Source organism: Saccopteryx leptura, chromosome 2, assembly GCF_036850995.1.
Source record: "Saccopteryx leptura isolate mSacLep1 chromosome 2, mSacLep1_pri_phased_curated, whole genome shotgun sequence".
NCBI lineage: Eukaryota > Metazoa > Chordata > Mammalia > Chiroptera > Emballonuridae > Saccopteryx > Saccopteryx leptura.
The window spans coordinates 122,789,808-122,805,986 of NC_089504.1; the positions used below are offsets into that span (position 1 = coordinate 122,789,808).

The 16,179-nt window shown below is 37.3% G+C and overlaps 1 pseudogene; it reads left to right on the forward strand.

Moving 5' to 3' along the window:
* The first annotated feature begins 4,844 nt into the window (after nt 1-4,844).
* On the forward strand, nt 4,845-5,317 carry LOC136393107 (large ribosomal subunit protein uL14-like; annotated as a pseudogene).
* The last annotated feature ends 10,862 nt before the right edge of the window (nt 5,318-16,179 follow it).

The following is a 16,179-nucleotide window of genomic DNA, read 5'->3' on the forward strand; positions in this document are numbered from 1 at the left end:
AATGTAACTGAGGCCTCAGTGTTCTTTTATCTAATACTGAAAAAGTTTTAGTATTGTGAGAACTGAATGAGTTTATTCCATCAAAAGTACCCTGCAAATGACTTCACATAGAGTCTGTGTTCAATACACAAAGTAAATCAAAATGGTACTTAGAAACATGAAGCTGATTCAAACAGAACCAAGGGGCCAATTGTCATATTCTCTTCACCCTGGCCATGTGGTTTCCCACTTTTCAACAAAGGGAGAAAATTATGGGATCGTGGTTGAGATCTGGGCTCTGGAGTCAGTTTGTCCAGATCTAAATTCCAGATCTATAAACCTCTAGCTGTGTGAAATTAAGGACATTTCCAAACTTGATTAAGCTTCACTTTCTTCAACTGTCTCCTTATGCTACAGGTGTGAACCTGCACGGGCCGGCAGCTGTGCTGGTTGCTGTGGCTACTGGCTTTACAGCCATGCAGGTTCCCATTAGATTCAGGCAGATAGTAAAGAAACAGTGGAGCCAAAAAATGGTGGACCATTCTTTTATTAAAGTCTCGAACCAGCAGGTGAGCAAACAGGCAGGGAAGACCACTTCCCTCTCATTCAGAGCTCCCAAAGCCCTGACTCATTCTCTGGTTCCACAACCCAGAAAATCCTCTCTGGTTCCTCCTGGAATCAAAGGCCCATCAAGCTAGTGACCTTTGGGCTCAAGCCAGCAACCGTGGGATTGTGTTTATGATCTCACCCTCAAGCCAGTGACCCCTTGCTCGAGCTGGTGAGCCTCCGCTCAAGCTGAATAAGCCCACGCTCAAGCCAGTGATCTTGGGGTTTCAAACTTGGGTTCTCTGCATCCCAGTCTGACACTCTACCCACTGTGCCACCACCTGGTCAGGCCAACACAAAATATAAGTGAGCAAACTGTGGGTCAAATTAGTTTGCAAATATGATGTATATGTTTGCTTGCTTATAGTTTGCATTGGGTGTGGGGAACAGGCTGTAAGCAGGCAAGGTCCTTCCTTATAGCCTATGGCAGGGGTCAGGAAACTTTTTGGCTGAGAGAGCCATGAACGCCACATATTTTAAAATGTAATTCTGTGAGAGCCATACAATGACCCGTGTACGTTACGCATTATCCAATAAAAATTTGGTGTTGTCGTGGAGGACAGCTGTGATTGGCTCCAGCCACCTGCAACCATGAACATGAGCGGTAGGAAATGAATGGATTGTAATACATGAGAATGTTTTATATTTTTAATGTTATTATTTTTTTATTAAAGATTTGTCTGCGAGCCAGATGCAGCCATCAAAAGAGCCACATCTGGCTCGCGAGCCATAGGTTCCCAACCCCTGGCCTTTGGCTTAGTTTTAAGACTAAGCCTTTCCCACCCTTTTAATACTAAGATCTTTTCAAAACTGAGCTTTTCCCCCACACCCTTGATTGTTGCATGATGTGGGGTGGCGCACTCTTATGAGGAATCCCATTTATGCTTCAGATAAGTGGCTTTGTATCAGAGACTTCATTATTTGTATATAGGCTTAAAGGTTTGGATTTTTACACTACAAATTGGGGCAGACCGGGGGCTCACTCTCTCAGTTCCTGAAATTAGCATTGCAGCAGAGAGGCAGCCAAGATGGCAGAGTGCTGAAGGAGAAGCCAGTCTGTGCAGAGTTTGTGCAGAGAGAAGGAGATGGGGAACAGAGGTGAATAAGGCTGGTGAGGTAGAAACCTTTGATTCTAGGAGTACTCAGATAAGTCAGTGGCTTTGGGAGCCCTGAACAGAAAGGGAAGGGTTTTCCCACTGTGTGTATTTCTCGCCTGCCGGGTGCGAACTAGGATTAAAGGTAATGGCTCACCAATTCTTGTCTCCGTTGTTTCATTACTGTCTGTCTGAATCAAATGAGAACCTGCACGGGGCAGGCGGCTGTGATGGTGGCCGTGGCTACTGGCTTTATACAAACTTAAAAAACACATTTTATAAACTTATTTGCCCAACACCTAGACCTTTTAGATAAGCATCTAGCCCAAACACCAACTTGACTGCAGCCTGTGTGATACCTGAGCAGGGAACCCAGTCACTCTGTGCTAAACGTTTATCTTACAGTACTCTGAGATAAAAAGTAGGTCCTGTTGTAAGCTACTGAGTGACAAATTGTTATGCAGCAATAGAAAATGAATGTAATCACCTGTCTAGATGATTTATTCATTAATTCAATGGGTTCTGATTATTTTAATCTGCTGTACAGGACCTTCCAAAGTGTTACTCTAATCTTTCCAAATGTATCTCATTTTTACTAGTTGCTTACAAGGAACAATGGGTCCCATCAAAAGAGAAAACTAATCTTCCCTCTTGCCTTTCATTTTCCAAGCTCCTGCTCTTCATGATTGCTTTCACAGTTGGAGGGGCAAGGCATGCTTCTCTCAGTTCCTTTTTGGCTTTTATTGAACATTTCTTCTTGCATCATAAATCCCTGCACAGACGGGATGACATAGTCCATGGTTTATGCTAACATTTTTCCATTTCTGGTCCTTTCACAATGGATTTCCTGACTACTTGTTGGGCAAATAAGTTTGTAAAATGTGTTTTGTAGGTTTGCTCGCTTATATTTTACATTGGCCTGGGCAGCACCATGTGTGTAGTCTGTGCAAGGCGGCGGTGTTGCCCTCAAGGCTGCAGATTGCAAATTGAGGATTACTTTCCTTCTTGTGAGGGACCATTGTATTGCTAGATTTTTTCCCCAGCCTGGGTTTTTGCAGGAAGAGAAGGAGCGCAGATGTGGAACTAGAGCTGAGGGGCTGTGGGAGCTCCACTGAGGCAGGTGGGGGGCCTTTGATTTTAGGAGGAACCAGAGATTTTCCAGGTTGTGGAACCAGAGAATACGTCAGAGCTTTGGGAGCTCTGAATGAGAGGGAAGCAGTCGTCCCTGCCTGTTTGCCTGTCTGCCGGTACAAGACTTTAATAAAGGAATGGCCTGCCATTTTTTGGCTCCACTGTTTCTTTACCATCTGATCGAATCCAATGAAAACCTGCATGGCCACGATGGCAGCGGCCACTGGCCATACACTCCTGATGATGAGAAGGGTCTAACAACATCCATGGCAACAACCACTAACAGCAATAACACAACTGTTTTGTTAAATATTAATCATGTCCCAAGCTCTGTTACTTTTGTTGGGGGGAAAAAAAAATTCTACGGAAAGTAATCTCACAGGGTGATCTGATCATAAATTCCTAACTAGGTAGGTAGGTCATGGTGAGCAGTCACACCCCAGGCATATAACTTTTCCTAGTTAAATGTTTATCTTTGCCTTAAGCAAACCCTGCCATTATATTTATGTATTCAGGTTAACTTGCCTTTAAAATAAACATAACCATCCTAAAGAAAGCACAGAAGCTTGTTAACAATCCTGTAATCCAATCACACCTGGCTTTCTCCCACCTTCATGTAATCTTCTCTCCTTCATTTCAAATGCATAAAAGAAACTATCACTCACCAGTGCTTTTGAGATCTTGCTTCTTAGCATATGTCCTCAGTTTGGCTCAAATAAATGCTTGCAAAAATTCTCTACGGGTTTGGATATTTATTTACTTATTTATTTTAGCAAGAGAAAGAGAGGGACAGACAGACAGTAAATGACCTGTTTGTTAAGGCAGTAATTTGAACTCAGGTGGTTTAAATAGCCTGCATAAGATTGCATAAGTAGCAGATGATACACACCTAAATCTATTTTACTAAAAAATTCTGGCTTTTATGTATTTATTTATATTTAATTTAATTTAATTTAATTTAATTTTATTTTTTTTTCAAAATTTTATTTATTCATTTTAGAGAGGAGAGAAGAGGAGAGAGGGAGAGAGAGAGAAAGGGAGAAAGGGAGGAGGACCAGGAAGCATCAACTCCTATATGTGCCTTGACCAGGCAAGCCCAGGGTTTCGAACCGGCGACCTCAGTGTTCCAGGTCGACGCTTTATCCACCGCGCCACCTCAGGTCAGGCCTATTTAATTTTATTTAAAAATTTTTAATTATATTTATTGGGGTGACAGTGATTGATAAGATTATATAGGTTTCAAGTGCTTATTTCAATGATACATCATCTGTATATTGCAGTGTGTTTGCTATCCAAAGTCAAATCATCTGTTACCATAAATTTGACTCCCTTTACCATCCCCTCACCCCCTTTTTCCTCTAGTAAGCACCATACTGTTGCCTGTATCTATGAGTTTCAGTTTTACATCCTACATATGAGTGAAATCATATTGTTCTTAGCTTTATCTGATTGACTTACTTTACTTAGCATAATATTCTCAAGGTCCATCCATGTAGTCTTATGTTGGTTCCAGTGCTAGTGGATATAGGGAATTTAGGAGGAATTCTGAACACTATAGTGCCTTGCAGAATGACCTGGTTGGTTTTCAGTTATATTTAATCAACATTTATTTAAAATTTACTTGTGCTAGCCACCAGGTAAACAAAAATGGTAAGTTGCAGCCTTTTCAGAGGGTCACCATCAAGGTAGGGAGACTTGAGAGAATCCCATGAAGTGGGAATTAAAGAATGAGTAAGACTATCAAAGGGGAGGGTGTTCCAGGCAGAGGAGTCAGAGGAATTGGTGAGTTTGGCAACCAATGACTAGTTGGATAAAAGTTCGAACAGCCAAGTCAAGAAGAGGCTGGAGAGGCACGCAGTGTTTAAACTTAGAGGACAGAGTGTCCTGAGGCAGTAGAACATCTTTATTGATCAGATTTAAACAAGGTTAGTAATAGTAAGGTGACCAATCATCTAACTTTAGGGAGGACAGTCCTTCTTTTGTAAGTTCTGTCCTACCTTGAAAAGCGTCCTCCTTTTTTCCGGTGCATTCAAGATGTCAAAGTGAGGACATGGTGGGTCCTCAGGTGTGAAATTCCAGATTTCCCTGGGTCTTCTGGGAGGAGCTGTGATCAACTGTGCTGACAACACAGGAGCCAAAAATCTATATATCATCTCTGTGAAAGGGATCAAGGGATGACTGAACAGACTTCCTGCTGCTGGTGTGGGTGACATGGTGATGGCCACGGTCAAAAAAGGCAAACCAGAACTCAGAAAGAAGGTACATCCAGCAGTGGTAATTCAACAACGAAAGTCATACCGGAGAAAAGATGGAGTGTTTCTTTATTTTGAAAATAATATAGGGGTCATAGTAAACAATAAAGGCAAGATGAAAGGTTCTGCCATCACAGGACCAGTTGCAAAGGAGTGTGCAGATTTTTGGCCCAGGATTGCATCGAATGCTGGCAGTATTGCATGATTTGTCAGTGTATTTGTAAAGAAAAAACCCATTAAAATTATTTCCTTGGAAAAAAAGAAAAAAGAAAAGTGTCCTCCTGCATGTCTTCCTTTTAGATATTGGAAGACTAATCTGTAAATGTCTGTATTCGATCGATGCAGAGTCGATCCATTGCGTGTGATGTGACGTATTTTTATTTGACATGACGATTTGTCAAGGATCAGTACAGTGCGCCGAGACGTGATTATGAGACGTATGCACTTTGCACGGGAGACTTGAGAAAGTGGGCAACATACCAAGCGTGCAAATGGCTTTGTGTACTTCTTACTGAATCATGACACAGCACATATGACATTGTAGATTTATGATGATTTCTTTCTCAGTGAATATTCAATAATAGGTAAGCACAATTCAAGTAAAATACAATATGAAGGATATTTCTTGTCCAGATATTTCCAATATATTGTTACAAGATGATACACTGACAAAAAATATTCATTCAATGGAAAAGTACTCATTTAGATATTATCTAAATGAGTACTTTTTTCTTACAATTATTATTAAAAATCAATAACCATGTAAGCATAGTTACAATATAAAACATTATAAATGTTTTTATTATGTATTTATCATATTATAATGTATTATTGTTGCAATAAATTAAATGTTTCTTTTATTTATGATATTGTTTTCTTTAATTTATTTTTGTCTTTTTCACAGTAAAGTAGTTGGTCACCTTAGTAATAGTAATAAAAATAGATAGCATTCCATATATTCATACCTTTTTTTTGGCACTGACAAGTGCCAAGAACATTCTTTATGTTTTGTAATCTTTATAATTACCCTATGAAGCAATAGTTTAAAGCTCATTTTGTAAATGAAGAAGATGAGGTTCTGAAAGACAGATGACTTTCCCCAGTGAAGAGCTATTAAGTAGTTGATTCAAAATTCAGACCCATTGCCTAGAACCAATGCCCTTGTTCTTTACTACTACATTTGATCAAGGCTCAGTGGTAAAGTGGAACTCAATGGCTCACTGATCAGTTAAATAGATTGTTTACATATAATCTACCATGCAGTATTTATACAGTCATCCCTGCCATATCACGGTTCACTTTTTGTGGTTTCACTGTATCACGGATTTTTAAATTGTATATATCTAATTTTGTATCACAGATTTTTGGCTATATTGTGGGATTTTGTGGTATATAGGTATTTATTATTTTAATAAATAAGCATTTTCTAGCCAAAACAATGAAAAACAATATAAAAATATAAAAATATTAATTAAAACATATTAAAAGAATATTAAATCAAAATAAAGCCTTAAATATATATAAATGGTAAAATAAATATAAGTTCATTACTTCATAGATTTTCATCTATTGCAGGGAGTTCTGGAACCTAATCTCCTTGATGGATGAGGGACCACTGTGAATACTTGTACTTCTAACCTAAAAGCTTATTCTTATAATGTTCTAGCAGCAGTGAGAGAAAGACAGAGAGAACTTACTTTCCCTTTGGATTTAGAAAGGATAAATTTAAAATTCCTGATGTTTATACTTATTATATTTTATACTTATTATTTTGAATCATTTAGCTTAACAATGTGTTTTTTAATGTCTTTAAAGAAATTTATCTTAAAACTTTACTGTGCACTTAAGTATGCATATTTACATAAAATTCCCAGGTTATCAGAGACACACCCTTCACCCGCAACTTTACAGGTTCTGGATAAAACTAAAAAATTGAACATGAGTTTATCATTCATTATTTTTGATATTTAAGAATCAAATATTCCTACCTCATTTAGAGCATTCTATATATCTCCTGGTTTGTTTGTTTCTTTTTTGTGTGTTTAATCAGGTAGGTGAGCTCAGCTCATATATCAAATATTATTTATTAGGCTAAAAAGAACACAGAGATGTGATTAAGACATAACTTCTGTATTTGGGTAGCTTACCCTCCGGATGGAAGGATGTCACATATAGTAATTTTAAAAAAAGAAGAAAAGAAACCAAATGGCATTAAGTGATTATAATGCCAGTGGCTGAGGCCAGGCAGGTTCACACTGGATTTGGGGCAAATGGTAGAGAAACTATGGAGCCGGAAAGAGATGGGCCATTCCCGCTTAACAGAGTATTGCAAGGGTGGATGAGCATACAGGCAGGGGAAAACCTCTTCTCATGGTAGTAGGCAAATGAACAGCAAAACAGCCCCTCACAGTGGTGGCAGGCAATCTGCAATCTGGCCTGAGGGCAAAAACCCATAGCCTTACATAAACTATACACATGTGGCACTGCCCCATGTTCATGCATTAATCAGGCAAAGTACAAGTGAGGAAGCCTAACACAGCTGTTTTCCCAACAGTAATCAACATCTAATCTGATCATTAGTGTTCTTAGAATTGGGAGGACAGAGAGATTTGGGGGTGATTTGTGAAGAGGAAGAAGAGGTTGATGACATGGGTCTTGAAAGAGGGGTCAGATAATGATTTCCTTTAAGAGAATGAAAGAGGATATGAAAAAGGAGATGATTGGGCATCAGCAACAGCAAGGAGGTGGGGATTAGTGTAATTTTTTCTAAATAAAGACAGGAGATAAATTGTCCAGAAATCAAAGTTTGCCAAAAAGAGTAGGTTTTAATATTTGAGTAGTCAGCTATGTCTTGGGACTCTGGTAAAAGCTTTAAACTCACTTCAGAAAAATATACACATGCAAATACACTAAATCATCCCAATGTACAGAAATGGTTATGGTCAGCATTTTGGTATGTATCATTCTAGACCTCTATCTTTTGTCATAGATATAAGATTTATGTATATAAAACCATTTACTGAAAATACATGTTCATATGTGTTGGGCAGATAAAATGTATTATGCTCACTTTGTTAAAGATGGCGCTGCTCACGTGGAGGCCGTCACCCAGGTGATATTAATGTGTGTTGGGGGCGGGCTGTGGGCAGGCAGGATCCTTGTAGCCTGGGGCTTGGTTTTGGGATTAAGCCTTTCCCATCCTTTTTGATGTGGGGTGGTTCAATCCCATCATGCCCCAGATAAATGACTTTGTATTAGAAACTTCCCTATTTTGTATATTGGATTAAAGGTTATGAATCTACACTATAAAATGGGGGCAGAACAGGAGCTTGCGCTCTTGGTTCCAGAGATTAATATTAGAGGAGAGAGCAGAGAGGAGAGCAGAGAAAGGCCACATGAAGTAGGCCAGGAGAAGCAGCCAAGATGGCGGAGTGTTGAGTGAGAAGCCAGTTTGTGCAGAGCTTGTGCAGGGAGAAGAAAGGAGATGGGGAACAGAGGTGAATAAGTCTGGTGAGCTAGAAACCTTTGATTCTAGGAAACTCGGATAAGTCAGCAGCTTTGTGAACACTGAATGTGAGTGGGTTTTGGAGCCCAGTGTGTGTTTTTACTTGCCCGCCGGGTGTAAGCTAGGATTAAAGATAGTGGCCCATCAGTTCTTGGCTCCGTTGTTTCTTTATCGACTGTCCGAATCCAATGCGAACCTGTATGTGAATGGCCACGATGGCAGCTCCTGGCCTTACAATATGTAAAATTTTAAAAAAGGGAAGCTACAAATGCACTTAAAACCCATCTATTGGTTTTACATGTGTATTTATATGTGCATTAATATATACTTCTCTCCTCACAATGACTGATAAAATATTTGGTCATTTGCAGCAACAGACTTAAGAGCAGACTGGTATTCTTTTTGGAACTAGAAATGGTTTATGCTTTTGAATATTTTTACCTTTTCCAAACAAAACTAGCTTTTATTCCTAATTATATTGAAGTAAAACTATATGCTCATAGTAAAAATTTCAAGCAATACTCTGAAGTCTGAGAAAGGAAGTGAAAAGTCAGGCAAAATCCACCTAGAGTGGAAGGACTTTTAAGCAGCAGAATAACATGCTGGAGTTCTCCAGTTGGTAATGCTTTCGAGATCAATTGGATTAAAATAAGCCTAGAGGCCAGGAAACCATTTAGACAACCATGCAATCATTTGACAAATAACTAAGGCTGAGGGAAAAAACCATCACCAGCAGTGACAGGGAGAGCCAACTTGTGTTATCATCTAATTTGTGCAAAGCACTTCAATGAACATACTGAAGAAACTTTAAAAACACATGACCTGTGCCTTCTAGGAGCTAAACTTAGTGGAAGAGACCAGCTCATATATAACTGAGGTTCACAAAAGGTGCCTGGGGAATTTGTGTATAAGATTAATTCCTAGTACATGGTTTTTTACAGCATGCTGCTGTATTGGAAAACACTTCAATTTTATATTTTTGATTTAGGATTAGGAGATTTGTGGTAAACAATAGAGAATTACTGTATCAGGGTTTTATGGTGATACCAAAATTTGAAAAACTGTTAAGTCAAAATCATTTGATTTGGGAAGGCAAAGGAAGACACAGATTTGTAGGAATAGAAGGGCTGCAGATTTATAGCTGCCTAGAGGGCAGAGATAATCTCTTAAAGGTGAAGCCTCATAAAACATTTATCTCTTAGTGGCTGTCTGACCAAGGGGTCAGTCTGGGATAACATTTGTTAATGATTATTGAGTGTAGAGTTGTTTTGGAATGCATCTAAAGCTAATTTTCAAAGCACAGGAAGATATGAGAGTAACTGAGAAGACAAAAAGTATTTTAAAACAAAAGGTAAAAAAGAATGAAAAAGAGAAAAAAAGGGTAGCTGGGTTTTTTACCCCCCAATAATATAGATCTTAGTTTCTAATTATCTAGATTATTTTTAATAAATTCACTTTTTGCATAAACATGGGAGATATAAAATAGTGCATTTCTATTATTTTTTATGTATTTGTTTGATAAATTAACTGTAATAATATGTTAAAAGTAGCAGAGTTAAAAATAAAGTTATAGAGTATTCTACTGTAATTTTTAAAGATTTTTTTTTAAGAGAGAGAGAGAGAGGGACAGACAAGAAGCATGAGAGATGAAAAGCATCAACTCATAGTTACAACACCTGAGTTGTTTATTGATTACTTTCTCATTCGTGCCTTGACTGGAAGGCTTAAAACTGAGCCAGTGACCCCTTGCTCAAGCCAGCAACTTTGGGCTCAGTCCAGTGACCCTGGGCATCAAGCTAGCGACGTTTTTTGGACTCAAGCCACACTCTAGCCAGTGACCTTGGGGTTTTGAACCTGGGTCCTCAGCATCCCAGGCTGGTGCTCTATCCACTGTGCAGAGCCTGGTCAGGCTAAAGCAAATTTCTCGTTTTTTGACCATATTAGAGAAGGATGTTGAAAATAACTCTTTGAGAATTCAGAGATGATTAAATCATTTCATATTAAAATCTAATTTTTCCATGGTGATTGAGACCAGATTACTTATTGATTGGCTGATTGATTTTAGAGAGAGGGGAAGGAAGAGAGAGGGAAAGCCAGAAGCATCGACCTGTTCCCGTATGTGCCCTGACCGGTAATTGAACCCACAACCTATGTGTATTGGGATGATCCTCAACCAACTGAGCTATCCAGCCAGGGCAGGACTAGATTACATTTTTATATCCTATTAATCTAGTAATAATGTCATAGAAAACAGATCGTGAGAGATATGGAAATAAGTATTAATATATGGCTTACACACAAAAGCTTATATAGATTTTAAATTGAAATGGCACTACGTTTTCCCCATTGTAATTTTTCTAAAACCAGATAAATCCTTTTAATAATCTAAGCACAATTCTAGGATGGGAGGGACTGCCATTCATTTTTTGATTCAATTCCAAAGTTCCTTTCAAAGTAATAAAAACATTTTCTAAGGAAGCAAAGGATGACCTTGCTTCATTATTTAATCAGCTCAGTCTCTGGCTTTTTCTGAGCTCACATGAAATTGTCTTCAAGGACATTTCTTTATAAAGGTTCTTAGAGGAGGGATGACATCACCCTGAAAGTTGTCAAGCATGATGCTTTCCCAGAGACATTGCTCTGTGCTAGATATTAGGAAGGAGGGGCCCAAACATAGAAATCTCCAAATATCATCTAGATTTACATCTAGATTCACTCCATTTCTTTCTTAGGAAAAGACTATACTTTGAAAGTAATTCAAAGGGGCACAAACATTTGGAATCATTATAGATATCTTTGAATGTAAAATGTACAAAGATGATAAGTCAGAAAAATCAACTCATAGAAACTAAATTAGGTGTTTTTAAATTATATATATTTTTTAATTTTGTATTTTTTTCTTCTGGTGGAGACATATGGCTCACTAAATAATATAAATTATATTAATCTATATTATTATATATTATTATATATTTATATATTATTATATATTTATATATATAAATTATATAAATCTCTTGTAATTATATTGGAAGGTAATGGTCAAATAGTATGTTAGGAAATGTCCTAATATATACATAGAATTCATCTCTCCATCTTGTTCCAAGTCGATGGAGTATGTCTTTCAAATCCTAGTTTAAATTTCAAGAATGTAAGAAGTTATAGGTAAATCAGAATAATGGAAAGCATCAAAAATGGTTTTGCCATCTGATTTAAAAAATGGATAACAATGTAGATTGGGCCTATATTCTATACAACACACCTTAATTATTTGGGTCAGATATCATTTTATTTAAACAGTTAAAACTCCTGTAAATCCTGTTTCTCATTATTTTTATTTTAAAATAAACTAAACAGCCCTTGGTCTTGTCTACTTCTTTCCTAAAACATTGCAAGACCCTTTTTATTTTTCTCAGCCAGAGTACTTCCATTACCTCTTAATTTATCTCTTCCCAAGCTCACTGACCTTCAGCCCCCCCACCCCCCACCCCCCCACCCCCCCACCCCCCCACTCCCCCACCCCACAATCTGATCATGTGACTTTCCTAATGCCAAGCCCTTGGCTGACTCTGACTCCCAGCCTAGTGCATGGCCCTTGACCTTCTCTGGCATACTTTACCTGATGGTTCTGTGATAGCCTCACATACACCCCTCATTACCTCCTCCAGAAAAACCTTTATTCTCGTTCACTATCTAAACACGTAACAGCTGTGCTAAAGATGAAAGGTCAGTTTCTTAGGCCTAAAACTTGTGACCCTTTTCAAAAAAATAATCCTCACTGCCAAATGATACTTTATTTTTCAATATAATATATTAAAATATTTTAAGACTCCTAAAAGAAGTCAATGAAATAACCAATTCTTTACATATCTATTTTGATTTAAAATTTTAAAATATCTAAAAAACTGTCTATGCAATAGCAGTCATTAAAGGGCTTTATTTTTTTTAGCTCTGCAACTTTATCATACTCACAAAAATTCAGAACTAGATTCATTTCTCTTTCAATGTCTTCATAAAATATAAACTGAAAGAAACAAAAAGCCAATCTGAATTTTGAAAGGTCTTTATTTTTCAAAGTGTCTTAAGGTGGATCCTCAATTATGTCATGTTGAGAAGAATTTCGTTGTAGATGGCTAACAGAAGAACTTTTGTCAGTAGAAACCACAAAATGTGCCTGGAAAATGTTCAGCTATTTTGAAAATAAATGTCAGGACTTCAGCCCTGTTTCTTTTGCCGCGGGCTATCATTACTTGGCTATATAACACTCATTTGCACTGGCCCTACATATTAACCCCATCAGAAATGTGTAAACATAATAAGACAGAGTTCCTGCTAACCAATTTCCAATTCTTTAATGTCATACCCATAAAAAAGTTACTTTGGATTTTTTCCCTCAATGTTACTTTTTCAGATTGAACAATTTACTATAGATTTATATCTACAGTCATACCAAAAGAAAGAAAGAAAGAAAAGTAACTCATTTTTCAGTCAGTAATGCTGGTCAATTAAATATGACAGAGGCAGAAGAGAATGTAGACTCAGTGGAGGACAAATGAAGCTAGCATTCATAAAGCCTTTAAAATGATAACTTCAGTAATGCGAATATTCTAAAAGCTCTGTTATGCACTTGCTATCTTCATTTTGTGATATTCTATTTGAATTTGTATTAATTTCAAGGTAGTCATAAAATGGTCAAGAACAAGTCATCTCTAATTTATTTGTATTTTTAAAGTTAAATTATCCCCTGCAGTAGCATAGAGGGAAGAAAATATATCCCTGAACTCAATAGTCAATAGCTATATGATTTCTACCTAAGATCCCAGAGTCACTTAAAGCAATTCAGCTTTTATATAAGCTGTTTTAGAAGTCGTTTTGAGGGTGGATTGGGTACATATATGAAAAGAGAGAGAAAAGCAGAGTTGGGGAACATTGTTTATTTTCTAGCCATGCAGTTCCTTAACCTATTTCTGCAGCTACTATTTAGGTACACCATATCTTTGTGTGATGGGATTGTGGACCCCTGTTAGTTTCTTTTTTCCTATCTGCATAGTTAAAACTCCTACAATAAACATGTCACAAGTATCATTTTTCTAAGAAGAAACATTATATAAATACATTCAAGTAAGAGTAATATCCTTCAGGAAAAGATAAAAATACCTTATACTTGCTATGAAAAAAAATATATATATATATATTCATGTGTAGCTCTCTATGTGTAATGTATATACATAAGACCCACATATATAATTATACATTATATACACACATATTATTTAAGATTATCACTAAAAATGTCTCCTAATACAAAATTACTTCTGATTCTGGATGGATAGGATTTCAAATACATGACCGACAAAATAATTTTCATTTTCATTTTCACTTTTTATTCTGCTTACTTAGCAAAAGCAGACATGAGCTAGTACCTTAGAAGTTTGAGTTCCCTAGCTTTGCCCTAATCTTATAGGCATTAAATCAAGGCTGGATACATTTTCAATTTTCCTTAATCAAATCTATGAGCCAGAAACCAAGAAAGGAGATCATAACAACTGAGTTACAGCTGTAGTTTCTTACCTCCCAATCTGAAGATCAGGCTTATCAGGAGTACAAAGTTCATTTAGTCAAAAATGAAGGGAAAAAAATCATACTACAGAGCATACACACACACACACACACACACACACACACACACACACACACACGCCATGCACACCCCACAATGTTTCCCAGGAATCAGTAAGAATTCTTACTAAAAATTTTAATATGTGAAATTATTTTGCTTTGGGGCGGGTGACAGAGACAGAGAGAGTCAGAGAGAGGGAGACAGGAAGGGAGAGAGATGAGAAGTATCAAATCTTCGTTGTGGCTCCTTAGTTGTTCATTGATTGCTTTCTCATATGTGCCTTGACTGGGGGATACAGCAGACCCAGTGATCCCTTGCTTGAGCCAGCGACCTTGGGTTCAAGCTGGTGAGCCTTGCTCAAATCAGATGAGCCCACGCTCAAGCTGGCGACCTCGGGGTCCAGAACCTGGATCCTCCGCATCCTAGTCCGAGGCTCTATCCACTGCGCCACCGCCTGGTCAGGATTGCTTTTATTTTTTAAAAAAATCATCAAACCCCGTGATCAGGTTGACCAGCACTGCAAAAGTGGGCGGTTTTTAGAAAAAGATTCGCCATCATGAATCTAACCAAATAGATTTTTAAGTGGAAAACAAAGAAAGAGAAAAAAAAAATAAATCCACAAGTGGAATTAGGAAAATATTTATGTATAACTATAATTATTTAAATTATAAATTCAATTATATAAGTTTATATCATCATTAACTATTCTTGAAAATTTGAATCTCCAAATATACATAATAGGTAAAATTCTTTTGAGTTTTTATAATTTTTAATTTGTTCTCTTGTAGCAAATATAAACCCATATCCTCTTATTATACTTTTTATAGACACCTATATTTTTTCCATTAAAATGTGGATTACAGCCTGACCGAGCAGTGGTGCAGTGGATAGAGCGTTGAACTGGGATTCGTAGGACCCAGGTTTGAGACCCCGAGGTCACCAGCTTGAGTGCGAGCTCATCTGGTTTGAGCAAAGCTCACCAGCTTGGACCCAAGGTTGCTGGCTTGAGCAAGGGGTTACTCGATCTGCTGAAGGTCCACAGTCAAGGCACATATGAGAAAGCAATCAATGAACAATTAAGGTGTCACAACGAAAAACTGATGATTGATGCTTCTCATCTCTCTACATTCCTGTCTGTCTGTTCCTATCTGTCCCTCTCTCTGACTCTCTCTCTGTCGCTGTAAAAACAAATAAATAAATAAAATGTGGATTACAGTAAATATATGATATGTAGTAATATAATTTTAAATTTATTTTATTAATATCTCTCCTCAACAAGATCATAAGCAATTCGAGTACAAGGACCAGTACTGCTTTTGGTCATTATAGCAGTCCCAGCATCCTGCTCAGTGATTGGCACAGAGCAGAGCTGCCTCATATAATTACATTGAGTGAATAGCCTTTATCTAGTGAATAGCTGAAAGCCTTCTTCCTTGAACTAGCATCACTGGATTCACTTTAAAACCTCCCTTTTTACAGCATTTTATTTCATTTGAGGAAAAATAATACCTATTTTATAGAGTTATTTTCAAAATCAGCATCGAGCAGGATGCCTATATGTGAGTACATATTAACCGCCATGAGGTACACTGGAAACATCACACATTCCGGAATAAAACTGACCTGGGTTCAAGCCTGTTTGATCACATATTTGTGTGATATCGGGCAAACTATCTGAACTTATTTTAGCTTCAGTATAAACATCTATGAAATCAAAATATATACCACTTAACTACCCAGGATTGTAGCTATCAATAACAAATAAATAAAGTATTTGGTACACAGAAGGAATTTCCATATTGTCTGTTCAAACCCCTGGCATAGTTAGATATTAATATTAAACAGCACCAAGTGACTTCAAGTTATTTACTTTGTACAGGATTTCATATCTTATACTCCATTTAGGAAATCCTCATCCTAAATAAACAAATTATGAAACTAATGCTGTCTATGAAATTATCCCAGGATCACGGATTGCCTTTACCAAAACTA